This window comes from Geotrypetes seraphini, chromosome 10 (assembly GCF_902459505.1).
Source record: "Geotrypetes seraphini chromosome 10, aGeoSer1.1, whole genome shotgun sequence".
NCBI lineage: Eukaryota > Metazoa > Chordata > Amphibia > Gymnophiona > Dermophiidae > Geotrypetes > Geotrypetes seraphini.
This window is the reverse complement of record NC_047093.1, coordinates 103,766,108-103,781,676: the sequence shown is the minus strand read 5'-3', so window position 1 is coordinate 103,781,676 and position 15,569 is coordinate 103,766,108. Positions and strand designations below refer to the sequence as shown.

Sequence of the window (15,569 nt, the reverse complement as noted above, 5' to 3'; positions counted from 1 at the left end):
CAGAACATTCCTTCAAATGTTTCACTATTGACCCAAGGGCTGAAATTGGTCAATTTTCAAGATCAAGTTTCAAAAAGAGAGTCTGCCTGAATCTTTTTCTAACTAGTATCATCTGAAAGAGGAAATATTACTCTACAAGTAGATTTAGATTTATTTGTTTTGCAATATAAATTTGCTTAAAAGTGTGGGAAATTGTGTGCATATAGTTTATGGTATACACCAGTGTTTTTCAACCGCTGTTCCGCGGCACACTACGGTGCAGACACTGATTAGGCCTCAGGCCGGGTCCCGCACACGCTCCCATGAGACTCCCCCGGTCCCCGCTGCTGTTCAGTTTCGATCTTCTGCTCTGACGCAACCGGAAACAGGAAGTTGCAGCAGAGCAGAAGATTGAACACTGAGCAGCCGTACGTGCGCGGCTCTTTGGGAAAGCGTGCATGTCGCCGAAAAACAAAACCTACAAACTAAGGTGAGGCGAAGGGAGAGAGCTGGCTAAACAGTAGGATCGATTGGGAAGGCGAGTGGTGGCTGCGGGGACCGTGCGATCGCTCGTGTTCCCGGCTCAAATTGGAAGGAGGGAGTGAAAGGGAAAAGGATTCTGGGCCAAGGGGATGAAGACGGAAAGAAAAACCCACAGCAGGAAAGAAAGGGAAGGACAGGCAGGTGAGCCAGATGCTAGAAGCAGGGGGGGGGGGGGGGAGAAAGAGGGAAAACAGCTAGATGGGGTTGAAAAGAAGAGACACACTGGTATGGAAGAGGAAGATAGGGGAAATCTGGACACAGGAAGGTAACAGAAAGAGGGGAAATTATGTGCATGGGGCATAGGGACAGAGACATAAAGGGGACATGCCATGGGGATTGTATATGGACACAGGGGGGGGCAATGACAGATACATAGGGGAGATATTAGAAATGGAGAAAATAGGAGCACAGAAGCGAGATGGTTTGTGGGGATGGGACAGGGACCGAGCTTGCAGGCTCCAGTGGCTTGCACAAATTACATTGTAACGTGCCATGAAAATAAGAGGGAGGAAGGTAGATAGATAAGCCACGTGAGAGGAGCTGAAGGGTAGTAGAAAGGAACAGATGGTAAAGGAGGGAGGGAAGGGTGATGGTGGAAAGGAATAGGACAGACATTGAAGGAGGGTGGAGAGGAACAGACCCCGAAGGGAAATGTGGAAGACAGAGTGGGAAGAAGACAGATGCCAGACTATGGGGGAGCGGAGGGAAGAAGATGGGTGCTAGACCAATTGGGGGGGGTGAAGGGAGAGGCACAGTAACAGCAATGGATGGAAGGAATTGAATGAGAAGATGTGGAAAGCAGAAACCAGACAACAAAGGTAGAAAAAAAAATTATATTTATTTATTTATTTTTTGCTTTAGGATAAAATAATATATTAGTTGTGTTGATAAAAATTTATAAACAAAGCCCTGCCAGCTGAACATCTCTTTCTCTAGTTCAGCAGCAGGAACTTTGATTTATAAGAAAGGAATAAGCTAAATATTACAGTACTAAGGCTTATATGGATGCAGCGGGGACGGTGACGGGGTGGTGAATGGGATGGCAGTGGCGGTGACGGGGTGGTGAAAGGGATGGCGGTGACGGGGCGGTGAAGGGAACGGCTGTTGACGAAGAGCTACGTGTGTGTCTTTCTTCGATTCCAGCCAGAAAATCAGCTTTGTGTTCAGCCAAACAGGCCCAGGTTTCGCACTGAATAAAGTATTTTATAATTTTTCACTATTCTGTTTACTTAATATTTCATAATAAAGTAATTATAAAATACTTTCTTTGTGTTTATTTGATTCCTATTCAAGAGAATTACTTTATATATAGTCAATATAGGCACAGATTAAATTTTTAAACATTTTCTAATGGTGGTGTGCCTCGTGATTTTTTTCATGAAACAAGTGTGCCTTTGCCCAAAAAAGGTTGAAAAACACTGGTATACACATATCACAAGACTATAAAATGTATATGAAATAGGTGTTGCATTAGTCCATGGTGGTTTTGCCACTACTGGTTTCCAAATGAGAAAATTGTATCTCCATCACCATAGGGGCCATGCCCAATAGCCATGCAATAACAGTAACAAGTGGGTTTCTTTTCCACAGGATGCCAAGTCTGTTTGCTTGAAAAATTACATGGCACTTTGATGCACCAGTACCTTGCCCAATTGAACAGGGAGGCAAAGTTATATCATCTTCAAAGTCTGACCTAACCTAAAAATCAAAGAAAACAATCTGAATCAGATATCTTGGCACAGATTCAAAAATTTAAAAAATACCCGACTTAAAGCACATGAATGGAGCCAAATAGCTAAAATGATTGGTAATAATGGGTTCAACAAGGCCTACTTAAGCCTATCAAGTCTGTGTGTAAAAATTATTTTAATAATTGGAAAATATGAATGGTACACATAGCAACAAAATGATAAACTCAGCACTGCCTTCACTGGAGAATGAACAGCAAATGAGGCACATAATATACTACCAATCACTAAACTCGCTCACCACCAGAAAAAATTTATATTACAATATTGTAGAACCTTTAGAAATCTTTGACAAGCATAAAACAAAATACAGTGGTATTCAAATTTATCAAACATATATGCAAAATGTAAATATTGCATGTCACACGGCTAAGCATTCCTAACTGAGATGAATTTGTACATTTATGACAGAGGCATTACAAAACCAAAAGGCATGTATCGTTTCAGGCAGATTTCTTGTACTTAACTATTTAGGACACATTTTAAAAAAACACACACCTGTTAATTAGATACTTAGGGCTCCTTTTACTAAAGTGCGCTAGCGTTTTCAGCGCGCACTGCAAATTAGCACGTGCTAACCCCCGCACTATGCAGAAAAACTAACGCCAGCTCAATGGAGGCGTTAGCGTCTAGCATGCGCGGCACTGTAAAACCGCTAGCACAGCTTAGTAAAAGGAACCCTTAGGCATCTAAAACTTTTCCATTCAATTTAATTACTTTTCTTTTTTAAACCACATAGAACTTAATGGTTTAAAGTAAATTTTTATGATGTTAAAATTTTCTCTTTCAAATAGTATTGCTTTTAGGAAGATATAGGTGGGGGTTTGTTTTTTTTTTATAATTGACCCTGAAAATTGACAAATTTCAGCCCCTGTGATAAAGATGCCAAATTTGAAGGAATGTTACGATGCAGCTATTCATGCAGAATTGCTTTAAATTTGAGAATATAGTGTCCAATGCAAGGATAATCTCTGATAAAAATCTGAAGTCTGTATTTACTCTTGCTCTGGAGCTATAGCAGCTGATAAACTGGTCAAAATCTGTTGCAACAAACTGGCAAATTTTTAGGCACACTAAAGCAAAATTTTCAGGTGTACTCATACCAGAATCATTGCAATTAGCACAAAAAGTTATGCTAGACTAACAAAAATTAGCACGTTTGACCAATTATTCTCAATTTTACAAGTGATTTTTCTAACATCTTTCACCCCAATCAAACAGGCTTTCGACCCCTCCACTCTACAGAACTTTCACTGGTTGGTTTAATCACATGAATTCGATATTTCTTGGATCATCACAAATCTGTTTTCTTCCTTCCCCCCTTTCTCTCCCCCCTTCTACACATAAGTTCATGTAATCCTTTTTCTTCTTCTCTACCCACTATTTTAAGTTCTTGTAAACCGTGTCGAGCTCCATTCTCATGGAGATGATGCGGTATATAAACTTAAGGTTTAGATTAGATTAGATTAATCTCATTAGATCTTACAGCTGCCATTGACACATTTGATCACTCCCTAATACTTAGGAGACTTCAAACCTCAGGGTTCTCCGGCACAGTCTTCAATTGGTTCTCCTCATACTTTGAAAAATGCTCATTTCAAGTGAAATTTGAGAACACTACATCTGAAATCTTCTCTCAGAAATATGGAATACCACCAGGGTTCTATCCTTTCTCCTATACTCTTTAATCTCTTCTAAGACCCCTAACCCGACCCTTGCCCCCTAAGATCTTTTTTTCTTACCTTCTTTCCCGCTCACCTTACATTTGACTCCTTATATTGTACCTGTTCCATGCTTACATATATTAATTGTATCTGTATCTGCTGATTGTACCCATTCGCTGATTGTCCAGTCCTTCTTTATTGTAAACCACCTCAAACTACTACGGTTTTGGTGGTATATAAGAAATAAAATTATTATTATTATTATTATTAACTCTCGCTCACTCGACATTCAACTCTTACATCCTCTGAACCCTGTCGCCCCTAATGATGTTCAAGAAATAAACTGTAAATATACCCAAATCAGCTCATAGTTGAACAACATGCTCGCATTAAACATTCAGAAAAAAGGTGTTATGTTTCCTAGTACAGATAAGGAAGATATAATCCTGCCTATCTGTATTGAATCCACCTCTATTCAAATGGATACCAAGATCAAACTACTGGGGGTAATTCCTGAAAAAAAACAAAAAACTTACTTTTCATGATCAGATAAGCTCGGTAGTCCAGAAATGTTTTTACAAATTAAAATTAATACGTTCTATATCTTCACTCCTAGAGCCTTCCTCTCAACATTCTGATCCATTCTCTAGTTATTTCTCACCTGGATTATTATAATTCCTTAGATCAAAATATAACACAGAAAGAACTCCGTCAGCTCCAAATTCTTCAGAACACAGCAATAAAACATTTACAAAGCTAAAAAAATTCAACCACATAACTCCTTTGTTCTGCGACACTCACTGGTTGCCCATCCAACAACGAACAACAAAATCCTTCTCACCTTTAAAACTAGACTCACATACACTCCAACTCCAGGCTTCCGAAAGAACTCAAACATGAAATTGCTGATCTGTTAGTGATCTGTAACCTGTCACTATAATTGTTTAGCCACCCTCTGATCTTCAGGTACTACAAGGCTACACCAATTTTTGTTTTGAAAAGGGATCCAGATAAGATCTGTGGAATTACAAACCAGTAAGCCTGACCTCAGTGGCCGGGCAAAATAGTGGAAACAATTATAAAAAATAAAATTATGGAACATGTAGACAAACATGATTTAATGAGACAGTCAGCATAGTTTCAGCGAGGGAGGTCTTACCTCACCAATTTGATTGACTTCTTTGAAAGCGAGCCAGTTGATGTAGCATATCTAGATTTCCAGAAAGCTTTTAACAGAGTTCCTCATGAGAGGCTCCTGAGAAAATTAAAGAGTCATGGGATAGGAAGCAATATTCAATTGTGGATTAAGAATTAGTTATCAGACAGAAAACAAAGGGAAGGGTTAAATAGCCATCTTTTCTCAGTGGAGGAGGGTAAATAGTGGTATGCTGCAGGGGTCTGTATTGGGACCGGTGCTATCTAACTTGTTTATAAATTGGAACTTAGAGTTCAAATTTGTTAAAACGCATGTGGACTGTGAAAAACTGCAGGAAGACCTTATGAAATTGGAAGACTGGGTGTCCAAATGGCAGATGAAATGTAATGGGGACAAATGCAAAGTGATGCACATTGGGAAGAATAATCCTAATCATAGTTACCAGATGCTGGGGGACTTAGGAGGGTCAGCTCTCAAGGTGGTTGAGCCCCTAGCACAGATTAGTCAATCTGATCGTATACGGGGACTTAAGATTCAAGAGATGGAGCATAAACTATCTTTGTTTGTCAATGATATCTTGGCCATTGTAGAGGCAGAGGCCTCTTTGTTGGCCCTTCAAGATCTCATGGGACAGTATGTATCTTTATCAGGCTTTAAAGCCAATGTAAGACAGAGATATATCCATGCCGGAGGTGGAAATCCAAGTAATGAAAAGGAAAGTACCATTTCAGTAGGTAAAGGGACCGATCAGATACCTAGGGATCCATCTGGGGTAGACTGGAAAAAATTGGTTCAGCTGAATTATATTCAGTTGACCTCATCGATCACTAGAGATTTAGAGAGGTGGGATAAGTTATATGTATCTTGGATGGGAAGAATGGAGGCAGTACGGATGATGATCTTACCTAAATTCCTATATTTATTCCAAGCATTACCTATGAAAGTAAACTTGGGAAATTTTAATAAGTGGCACAATAGCCTTTACCATTTTATTTGGGGGGGGGGGTAAAAACATCCTAGAGTACCTAAGTGGGCTATGTTCAAGCTTAAGGTTGAGCGAGGTTTGGGTGTTCCTAATTTGGAAACCTATCGGGTGGCTCAACTTAGGGCCAATGTGGACTGGAATGCTTGCCTTGCTAAATGGTGGGTGGCAATAGACCATAGACTGTTTACTGGGCCTAGTATCAGATTTCTTCGATATCTTCCCTGAGTGGGTCTCGAGGGAGGAGAATTGGTGAATCTAATTAACACCTTTGTTCAATGGATGTTGAGGGTTTGGAAGGGAGTGCAACATCGTTCATTACTTCCTATCAAGGCGATTCATTTTCTGCTCCTCTTGTATGCTTTGGATTTTGTCCCAGGCAAGGAGGGAGGGATATTTAAACAGTGGGAGACTGTGACTGCAGTACTTTGGTCAATTCTTGGAAGGAGATGAGATTCCAGATATTGACCTACTACTCATAACCATCTTGATTCGGGAGATATCTACTCCTATTTGCAGGTGAAAAATTATCTACTGCGAGTACAAGAAGCAGAACCAGGGGCTTTCAGGAGGTCAGCTTTTGAGTAGTGCCTGAGGCACCCGGTACAACGTGGGTGCATTTCGTTACTATACAAGATATTGCAATCTGATAAAGATCAAAAAATTGCATATATGCAGGCCTAGGAAAAGGACGTAGGGAGAATCTTTACTCAGAGGGAATGAGAAGGCATTTCTTTAAGGCTACATCATATAGCGGATGCTCTCCAGTTGGTAGAGAATGCTCTTAAGCTTCTTGTGAGATGGTATCCGACACCAGTTATTTTAGGTAAGATGGCTAAGACAACCCATGATGACTGCTGGAGGTGCTGTGGGTCAAGGGGAACATTCTTCCATATGTGGTGGGAGTGTTCATTAATCAAATCATACTGGGAGCAGGTTATCCAATATCTAAGCCGTGTCCTGAAGGGTTCCCCTACCACTGAAGGCGGAGACAGTCCTGTTGGGAGCTGATATGGAAGGGATGGATGTTACACAGAATAAACTCATTCTATTAGTGTTCACGGCAGATAGACTGGTGATGGCCTAGCATTGGAGAGGTCCTAGTCTCCCCACTCTTCCATTAATGAGGGAGAGACTGAGATAAGTATGTGATCAGTATAAATTATCTACCATGTTGACCCATAAGTGGCAGCAGTTTTGGGGCATTTGGGGACAGTATTTGGAGGTGGAGGGACTGGGTAGATAAAGCAGTTTAAGAAATTCAGGATGTCGGTTTAGTATTTTACCTACTACTCATTTATTAGGAATTTAGATTTTCATGGGATTTGTGTGGTTTTGTATAGAATAATTACTGTTACCTGAGGTGTGGGGAGGTTCAATTTTTCTGTGGGAAGTGGGCCATGGTGGTACTATGCCTACTAACTAATGATATTATATAGAAACATGATGGCAGATAAAGTTCAAATGGCCCATCCGCTGTGGCTGGGGTGAGAACTTGCCATGATTGTAGTTGTTGTCTGTTTTGTGGTGTAAATACTGTATTGCAGTGTATCCTGCTGTCTTTAAATAAACAATTACCAAAAAATAAATAAATCCTTGCTGAGAAATTCAGACAATATGTTTCTAGGCATTTAAAATAGAAGGTGGGAGTGGCATATTTATGCAGGACACTTACCGGGCCACTTCCAGCAAGAGACTGGAGGTGACGGTAGTAAAGATAGCAATTCAAATAACAATATTAGCAATACACTTCTTAGCAAGGCAACAGAAAGTGAGATTAAAGAAACTAGACAAATAATATTGACACTGAAAAGTAGCTGAAAAAGCAATAACCACAAACGTTAAATAATGTGGTTCTGAAAGATGAATAATTTTGTATGTCAAAAACATGATCTTGAATTTCACCCTAGTTTCAACTGGGAGCCAATATAACGTAATTCTTTCAGAATCTGGGTGGCAATCAAATGTTTTGATTTTCCCAGCACAAATCTTGCTGCTGTATTCTGTACTATCTGGATCTGTTTGATCATGTACTTAGAAATGCCTAGCAGGATTGCATTGCAGTAGTCCAAAATAGAGAGAACCAGGGATATTACTATATTGGACATTGCTTGATAGTTCAAATATGTTTTTAGTCCTCTGACCCAGAGTTTGCCATAAGCATTTTTCACAATGCATTTAATTTGTATTGAGATGTCTAAGTTTGGGTTCACAACTCCCAATAATAGGTTCTTAATGCAATTGGTTTTACATGTGTCTCGAGGGAAAGACCTCAGAAACCTGCATCCAACACAGAACAGTCAATTCTTGTGGTGGTATAACTTCGCAGGACAGATTTTCTATCATTGGTCGCAAAACCCTCCACACACCAATCCCAAGTGCTTTCTGCTCTATCTGTCAATATTTATTTTAATAGCACTAGGTGTGTGAAAATATGATGCACTTATCTGATTGCAGGATAAGGCCCGACGGGACCCGTTTCGCCAAGCTTATGGCTTCGTCAAGGATCCTCTTTTTGTAGCAGTGTGTTCAGTCCTAACAACACTTCAAAAAATGGCGCCATTTTTTGAAGTGTTGTTAGGACTGAACACACTGCTACAAAAAGAGGATCCTTGACGAAGCCATAAGCTTGGCGAAACGGGTCCCGTCGGGCCTTATCCTGCAATCAGATAAGTGCATCATATTTTCACACACCTAGTGCTATTAAAATAAATATTGACAGATAGAGCAGAAAGCACTTGGGATTGGTGTGTGGAGGGTTTTGCGACCAATGATAGAAAATCTGTCCTGCGAAGTTATACCACCACAAGAATTGACTGTTCTGTGTTGGATGCAGGTTTCTGAGGTCTTTCCCTCGAGACACATGTAAAACCAATTGCATTAAGAACCTATTATTGGGAGTTGTGTTTCACATACAAGAGGTTCTTTACCATTGTTTTGTTTAAGTAGTAAGTTTGGGTTCAGCCATACCCCTAGGTTTCTCATACTCTCTGTGGATTTCCATTCAGTGTTAGTTGATATCTTGGGCAGTTTCCTCCCCATCTGTTAATCAGTAGTACTTCAGTTTTATCCTTGTTGGCTACTAGACCATCTGAAGAAAGAGCTAACAGCATGGGAGGACATAAGGGAATTGGAAAAACTGGTCCAAAATGAAAGGAGAAATAAAAATGGCTACCAACCTTTATGTGAGGGAAAATAAATAAAAACAAGAGAAAAAGGAAACCAATATGGTTCTCTAAACTAGCAGCAGGGAAAATAAAGGCAAAAGAGCTGACATTTGTGAAATATAAAAATTACTCAAGAGGAGCACCAAACGGAACATTGGATAAAAATGAAAGAAGCCAAGCGAGATATGTCTGGCGAAAGCACAGGCAGAAGAACAAATGGGTATTAATATTAAAAAGGGAGACAAAAATTGTTTCAGGTATATTGGTGAAAGAAGGAAGATGAAAAATGGAATTCCAAGACTGAAAGATGCTATGAACCACTTTATGAAGCGTGATAAGGAAAAAGTAAACATGATAAACAAATGCTTCTATTCTGTGTTCACAGAAGAAAATCCTGGAGGACCACAATTGGAAGGCAAAATTACATTTGAAAATGGAGTGGATATCGCGCCGTTCACAGAAGAAAGGGTTTATGAACTTGAGAAAGCCATGGGACCAGGCGGGATCCATCTCAGGATATTGAGGAAACTCAGAGAAGTTCTGGCAGCTCCACTTAAAGATTTGCTCAATAAATCCCTGGAGATGGGAGAATAGCAGATGTGGTTCCACTTCACAAAAGTGGTAGAAGAGATAAAGCGGGAAACTACAGGTCGGTAAGCCTTACTTCTGTTATTGGAAAAATAATGGAAGTGCTGCTAAAGGAGAGGATAGAGAAAATCCTAGAATCAAATGGGTTACAAGATCCAAAACATGGCTTTACTAGAGGTAAATCGTGCCAAACGAATCTGATTGAATTATTTGACTGGGTGATCAAAGAATTTGATCAAGGAAGTGCGCTAGATATAATTTACTTAGATTTCGCAAAGCCTTTGGCATGGTTCCTCATAGGAGGCTCTTGAACAAACTTAACCAGCTGAAGTTAGGACCCAAACTAGTGAACAAGGATTAGAAACTGGTCGACAGACAACATGACAGAAAGTGGTGGTTAATGGAATTTGCTCAGAGAAGGGAAAGGTGAATAGTGGAGTACCCTCAAGGATCGATGCTAGGGCCAATTCTGTTCAATATATTTGTGAGCAATATCGCCAAAGGGTTAGAAAGAAAGATTTGCCTTTTTGCAGATGATACCAAGATTGGTAATAGTGGACACCCGGAGAACAACATAGACATTTATGTACCCTTACAAAATAGGCTCCCAGAACTCTCTCTAATTTAGCATAAATTTACTCTGCTTCAAAGACATAAATGCGAACACTGTATGGTACTTCCCACCAGGCACTGCATTCTATATACTTGACTAGAGTTAGTATAATAAACTTAAATTTAAAATGCATTACTTTTCTATGGCCTGTGGATTCAGCATCAAGACTAGTGCTGGTGATTCAGTTTTTGGCTAAATCCTTTCCACCTTTCATCAGTTTTACTGGAGTGTCTGCCTGTTTTTGTTCTGATGTACACCATTCTGATAACATGTTGAAAAGCAGTTTGCTTGTTAAACATAGTAACAAGCTCACACATGATGCACATATATGTAATCTTGTCAGCACACATCTGCACATACATATTCAGCAAATTTTAGAAAAACAATTTTCCATATATAGAACATGCTTTATAAAATAACCTATATTAAAATTTAAAAAAATAAAAATAAAAAAACACCCCACACACAAGATTACTGGTTGCATATTCCTCACACTACAAAAAACACATTTAATAGAAGCTCATAGAAAATCATCAGGTCCAACAAGAAATGTGTCCAAGAATCTATAAACTTATTCTAGTCAATAAGGAACATGATTTCAAGAGTCAGATCAAAAACTAAGCAGAATAGAACCCAGTGATTCAGTGCATGCAGACAAGCCATGTTCAAGCCATGAGCCCAGCCAGAGAAGAACCCCCATCACTGCTCAGCAGCACCTGCTACTAATTTCATACAAATTGTATACTGGAAGATTAGGTTCTTACCTTTGATAATCTTCATTCAGTAAATCGGCGGAGGAGTCAGTACGATATGTATTTCATCAGAACCCTGTGAACCAGAGCTTGCAGAAAGCCACACATTGTTGTCTGCTCCTCCTACTTAGCAGAGGAACACAAAGCCCCCTACAATTGAGTCCAAAATCAAACGAACATCACTGAACAAAGCATATTACACAAGAGGGCACAGGGAACATCCCTGTAAACATTATTCAGTTCTGCTCTGCAATATATAACAAGCAACTTGAAAAACAGGCAAGAACAGGACAGCAATAGGAACCAACCTGCTGTGTGTAACAATCACTAACTGGAACATAGCCAACGACAGATATGTACTTACATATGTAGTTCGCTTCTCTGCAGAGCCCGTCTGCTAGTTGGAAGATACCGAGACCTGAAAGGAGAAACATCCAAGGCAAAAGATGCAGGCAATACAGAAAGAATCAGAGTAGACAGAGGGCGAGCCATACTGACTCCTCTGTAGATTTACAGAAGATTATCAAAGGTAAGAATGTAATCTTCCATTCTGTTACATGCACTCCAAAATCAATACAATAGGCAACGTACCAAAACAATGACAACATCTAGGGAGGGACAGAAGAGCCTGCCCACAAAACCAAGGCTCCAAAAGCGATGGCAAACTGAGCCGCCATGTCCACTCTAAAATCTCATGAAAGCATGAAGGGAAGACCAAGTAGCTGATCTATAAATCTCGGCCAGAAAAAACCACTTGAGACACTACCCATAAAAGTTGTGACACCTGATTGAGTGAGCTTTGAGAGAAACTGGCAGCTGCTTACTATAGGCAATGTAAGTTGACAAAATGGCCATACAGATCCATCTGGTAATAGAAGCCTTGGACGCCAGCCTACTCTGCCTGGATTGGCTAGTCAGGAAAAATAGATGATCAGAAAGTGAAGTAAGACTCTCCGCATTATCAGTCTCCGTAAAATCTTATCCTTCTGCTCTGACCCATGGGACGAAAAGCAAGCAAAAGTACTTCCTGGTTGGCATGGAAATCCGAAACCACTTTTGGAAAGAAGGAAGGAACTGTGCGGAGGAACACCCCCATCTCTGTGATCTGGAGAAAAGGCTCTCTACAAGAAGAAGCAGTTTAGAAATACGCCTTGCAGAAAATCGCTACAAGGAACACTGTCTTGACCATAAGGTCCAGAAAGGATGCATCTTTAAGTGGCTCAAGAAAAGTCACGAGACACACTGAGCAGGTAAAGACAGGTGCTTTGCTTGCTCCGGGGCTACCTCGCCATATTGAACATTTTGCTTGCTTTTTCAGCCAATCAGGAAGCGTATTTGGCATCGCAGACTGCCCTTAATGCCTTGATACACGAACGGATGAAAAAAGTCTTTGTTTAATCAAAAATTTCATTATTACAAATATGGTAACAAGGCAGGGAAGTTGCTTGCTACTATCACAAAAAATTGGGAAGGGTCGAGGTATATTTCAAGCTTGGCAGGATGGAGAGGGCCAGCATATGACTAAACAGGCGGACATCTCTACTTGTTTTTATCAATATTTGAAAATTTTATATGTGGCCCCAGATACTTATAACGGTCCCGATGTAACGGACTATTTAGAAGATGCTGGTATGCCGACATTAACGGCTGCTCAAATGGCCCTTTTGAATAGACCTTTACGGTTACAGGAAGTGCTGAAGGCAATAAAGTCTCAAAGGCCTTGCACGGCACCGGGGCTGGATGGATATTCACCTGAGTTTTATAAAATATTGTCCCTCTCCATCAGGGGGTCCCCTTTTGGCATATTATGAGAACATACAGAAAAAAGGCACATTACAGTGATATGCCAATGAAGCCTTGATATATCCCTAATCCCAAAACCGGCTAAGTCAAAATCAGACAGAGTCATATCGACCAATATCACTCCTTAATGTAGATATAAAAATTTTTGCTCGTATACTGGCAGATCATTTGTCCCCCATTCTACCCACTTTATTGACGCCTGATCAAGCGGGCTTTGTGAAGAGACGTCACTTAGTCATTAATGTTCAAAGGGTGCTTATGGCTTATTCCCGGGCGCAGAGCAGTGGTCAACCTGGTCTCTTGGTAGGGGGCTTGATGCTGCTAAAGCCTTTGATAAAGTTAATTGGCATTACTTATTTCACTTGCTGCACTATTTATGGATCACTGGGTGGTATTATAACTCTTTATAGGCTTTATACAGGGAACCTAAGGCCTCGGTATTAATCAATGGGGTGCGTACGGATAAAATCCCCATTGGCAGGGGCACAAGACAAGGCTGCCCGTTATCACCTCTACTGTTCATGTTGTACCTAGATACACTTTGCACTTTACAACGGGATGATAAATTGAGGGTTTGCCGGAGGGTAACTCCCAACTCCGTGTGTTGGCCTTTGCCGATGATCTTTTACTCGCTCTGGGGAACCTTCAACGATCCTTAAGGGCATTGGAAATTCTAGATGAATTTCATATTTATTCTGGGCTGACTCTGAATATTCAGAAGTCTCTGGCGCTTCCCACAAATCCCTCAATTCAAGATAGGTAGGTGGGGACATTCCCTTTACAGTGGGCAAATCAGTATTTGGTATATTTAGGGGTTAACATTCCACAGGACATGACAAAATTGTATAAGTTGAATGTGCTTCTTTTATTGGCTAATACAGTGACTAAATTGCAGGCCTGGCAGGATTACCCGCTTTCTTTATTGGAATGTCTCTCTCTCTCCCTGGCCCCCTTTCTCTGTCTTTCTGTCCCTCTCCCTGCCCCTATGTCTTTCTTCCTTTCTTTCTGTCTCCCTCCCTCCTGCTGTCTGTCTGTCATTTTTTCCCTGCATTTCCCCGTGCAGCAACAGCATTTCCCTTTCCCCCCCACACACACACTTCTCTGTGCAGCAGCGGTATTTCCCTTCCCCTCCAGGTCCCTGTGTAGCAGTAGCAGCATTTTACCCCACCCCCCTTTCCTACTCTAAACATGATTTGGTCTGCATCTTTTGGCCCCTCCCTCTTCCCTTCCCGCGGTCTAGCCTGCTCCAAGGGCCCCCCTTCCCTTATTGCGTTCCTCGCAGGCAGGCCCAGCTTCTCCCTGCACGTTACCTTTTTTTAAATTGTGTTGCCCTCCGTCGCGTGGCTGGCTGCCTGCCTGGTCCCATTGAGCGGCGAGCGGCTGTAGTCTTTTTTGTCGGCACTTCCCTGCCCGCCCCGCAGTCTGGCCTGCTTCGGGCGAATTTTTTTTAAAGCTTTAAAGTTGTCGCGGCGGCTCCTCTCAATCCCCGCCAGCGGCGGAAGCCTTCTCCGACGCTGGTGCAGCTCGTGAGAGGAGCCGACACCACGATCTTTTGGAGAGCAGGGAGTCCCAGTGTTAAGTAGATGCTGGGGACTCGCATATGCACACTCCTGCGGCCACGGACCTACATCTCATAGATCAGAGATCACAGAAGCACGCAGGTATGAGTGCGCATGCGCGGTTAGGGTTTTATTATATAGGATGGTGGTGCCTCAGTGGCTTTATTTATTGCAAATGCTTCCCTAATGTTGACCAACCGCCATGCTACTCAACATGTAACTTATCTGTCTGCTTTCTTGTGGTGGGGCAGACATAGCTATATACCATGTCCATTTTTCTTTTTTTTATTATAATTTTGAATACATTACAATATCCAATAGTTCAAAAGGAAAAAAGAAAAATCTCACAAAACAATACATAATCATTCATAATTCCTTTTAAGCCCACATTATGGGGGAAACGTTACAATTTCTAATCAAACAAATTTACAAGAAAAGATAAAGGACAATAATTCTCAGTTCATCCTAACAAACCTTGAATCATTCCTTACTGATTGGGATACTAATTTCTCCTCTTTTTTCTCAGCAGATGAGACAACGCATTTCTGTTCTCTCGCAACTAAAAATTGTTTTAATTGTATGGGGTCCCAAAAAACACACTCAATATCTCACAACTTAACCAAACATTTACAAGGAAATTTCAGGTAAAAAGAAGCCTCTAGGGCCAAAACTCTAACCTTTAACTTCAAAAATTCTTTCCTTCTCAATTGAGTGGTTCTAGAGACATCCGGAAAAATCCTAACCAGATCTTCACAAAATTTAATTAACCTGTTTTTAAAGTAAAGTTTCATTATTAACATCTTATCTATCTCACTTATGCATGTTATCACCAGGGTGGACCAACTCTGGATCACATCCTGAGTATCTTCCAAAAATTCAGTCAAATTTACTTCAGTCGTGACCAGATGGTCCACCTCCTGGGCAGATTCTATTTTTGGGGGAGGAATATAATAGTAGTTATTTATTGGAAAATTCTCCACATTAGCCAGTCCCAGTATTTCTTTAAAAAACTTCC

General features: G+C 40.8%; 1 protein-coding gene across 4 annotated transcripts in view; it reads right to left on the bottom strand.

Moving 5' to 3' along the window:
* ZMYND19 (zinc finger MYND-type containing 19) overlaps positions 1 to 15,569 on the bottom strand; it is a 138,796-nt gene that overhangs the window by 42,239 nt on the left and 80,988 nt on the right. Inside the window, exon 2 of one of the 4 annotated variants that reach the window (XM_033962118.1) lies at positions 11,557 to 11,610. The exons of the other annotated variants lie outside the window; for them this stretch is intronic. The gene's annotated coding sequence lies outside the window, so the exon portion shown is untranslated. The remainder of the gene's footprint in view (positions 1 to 11,556; positions 11,611 to 15,569) is intronic. 4 annotated transcript variants of the gene reach the window in all.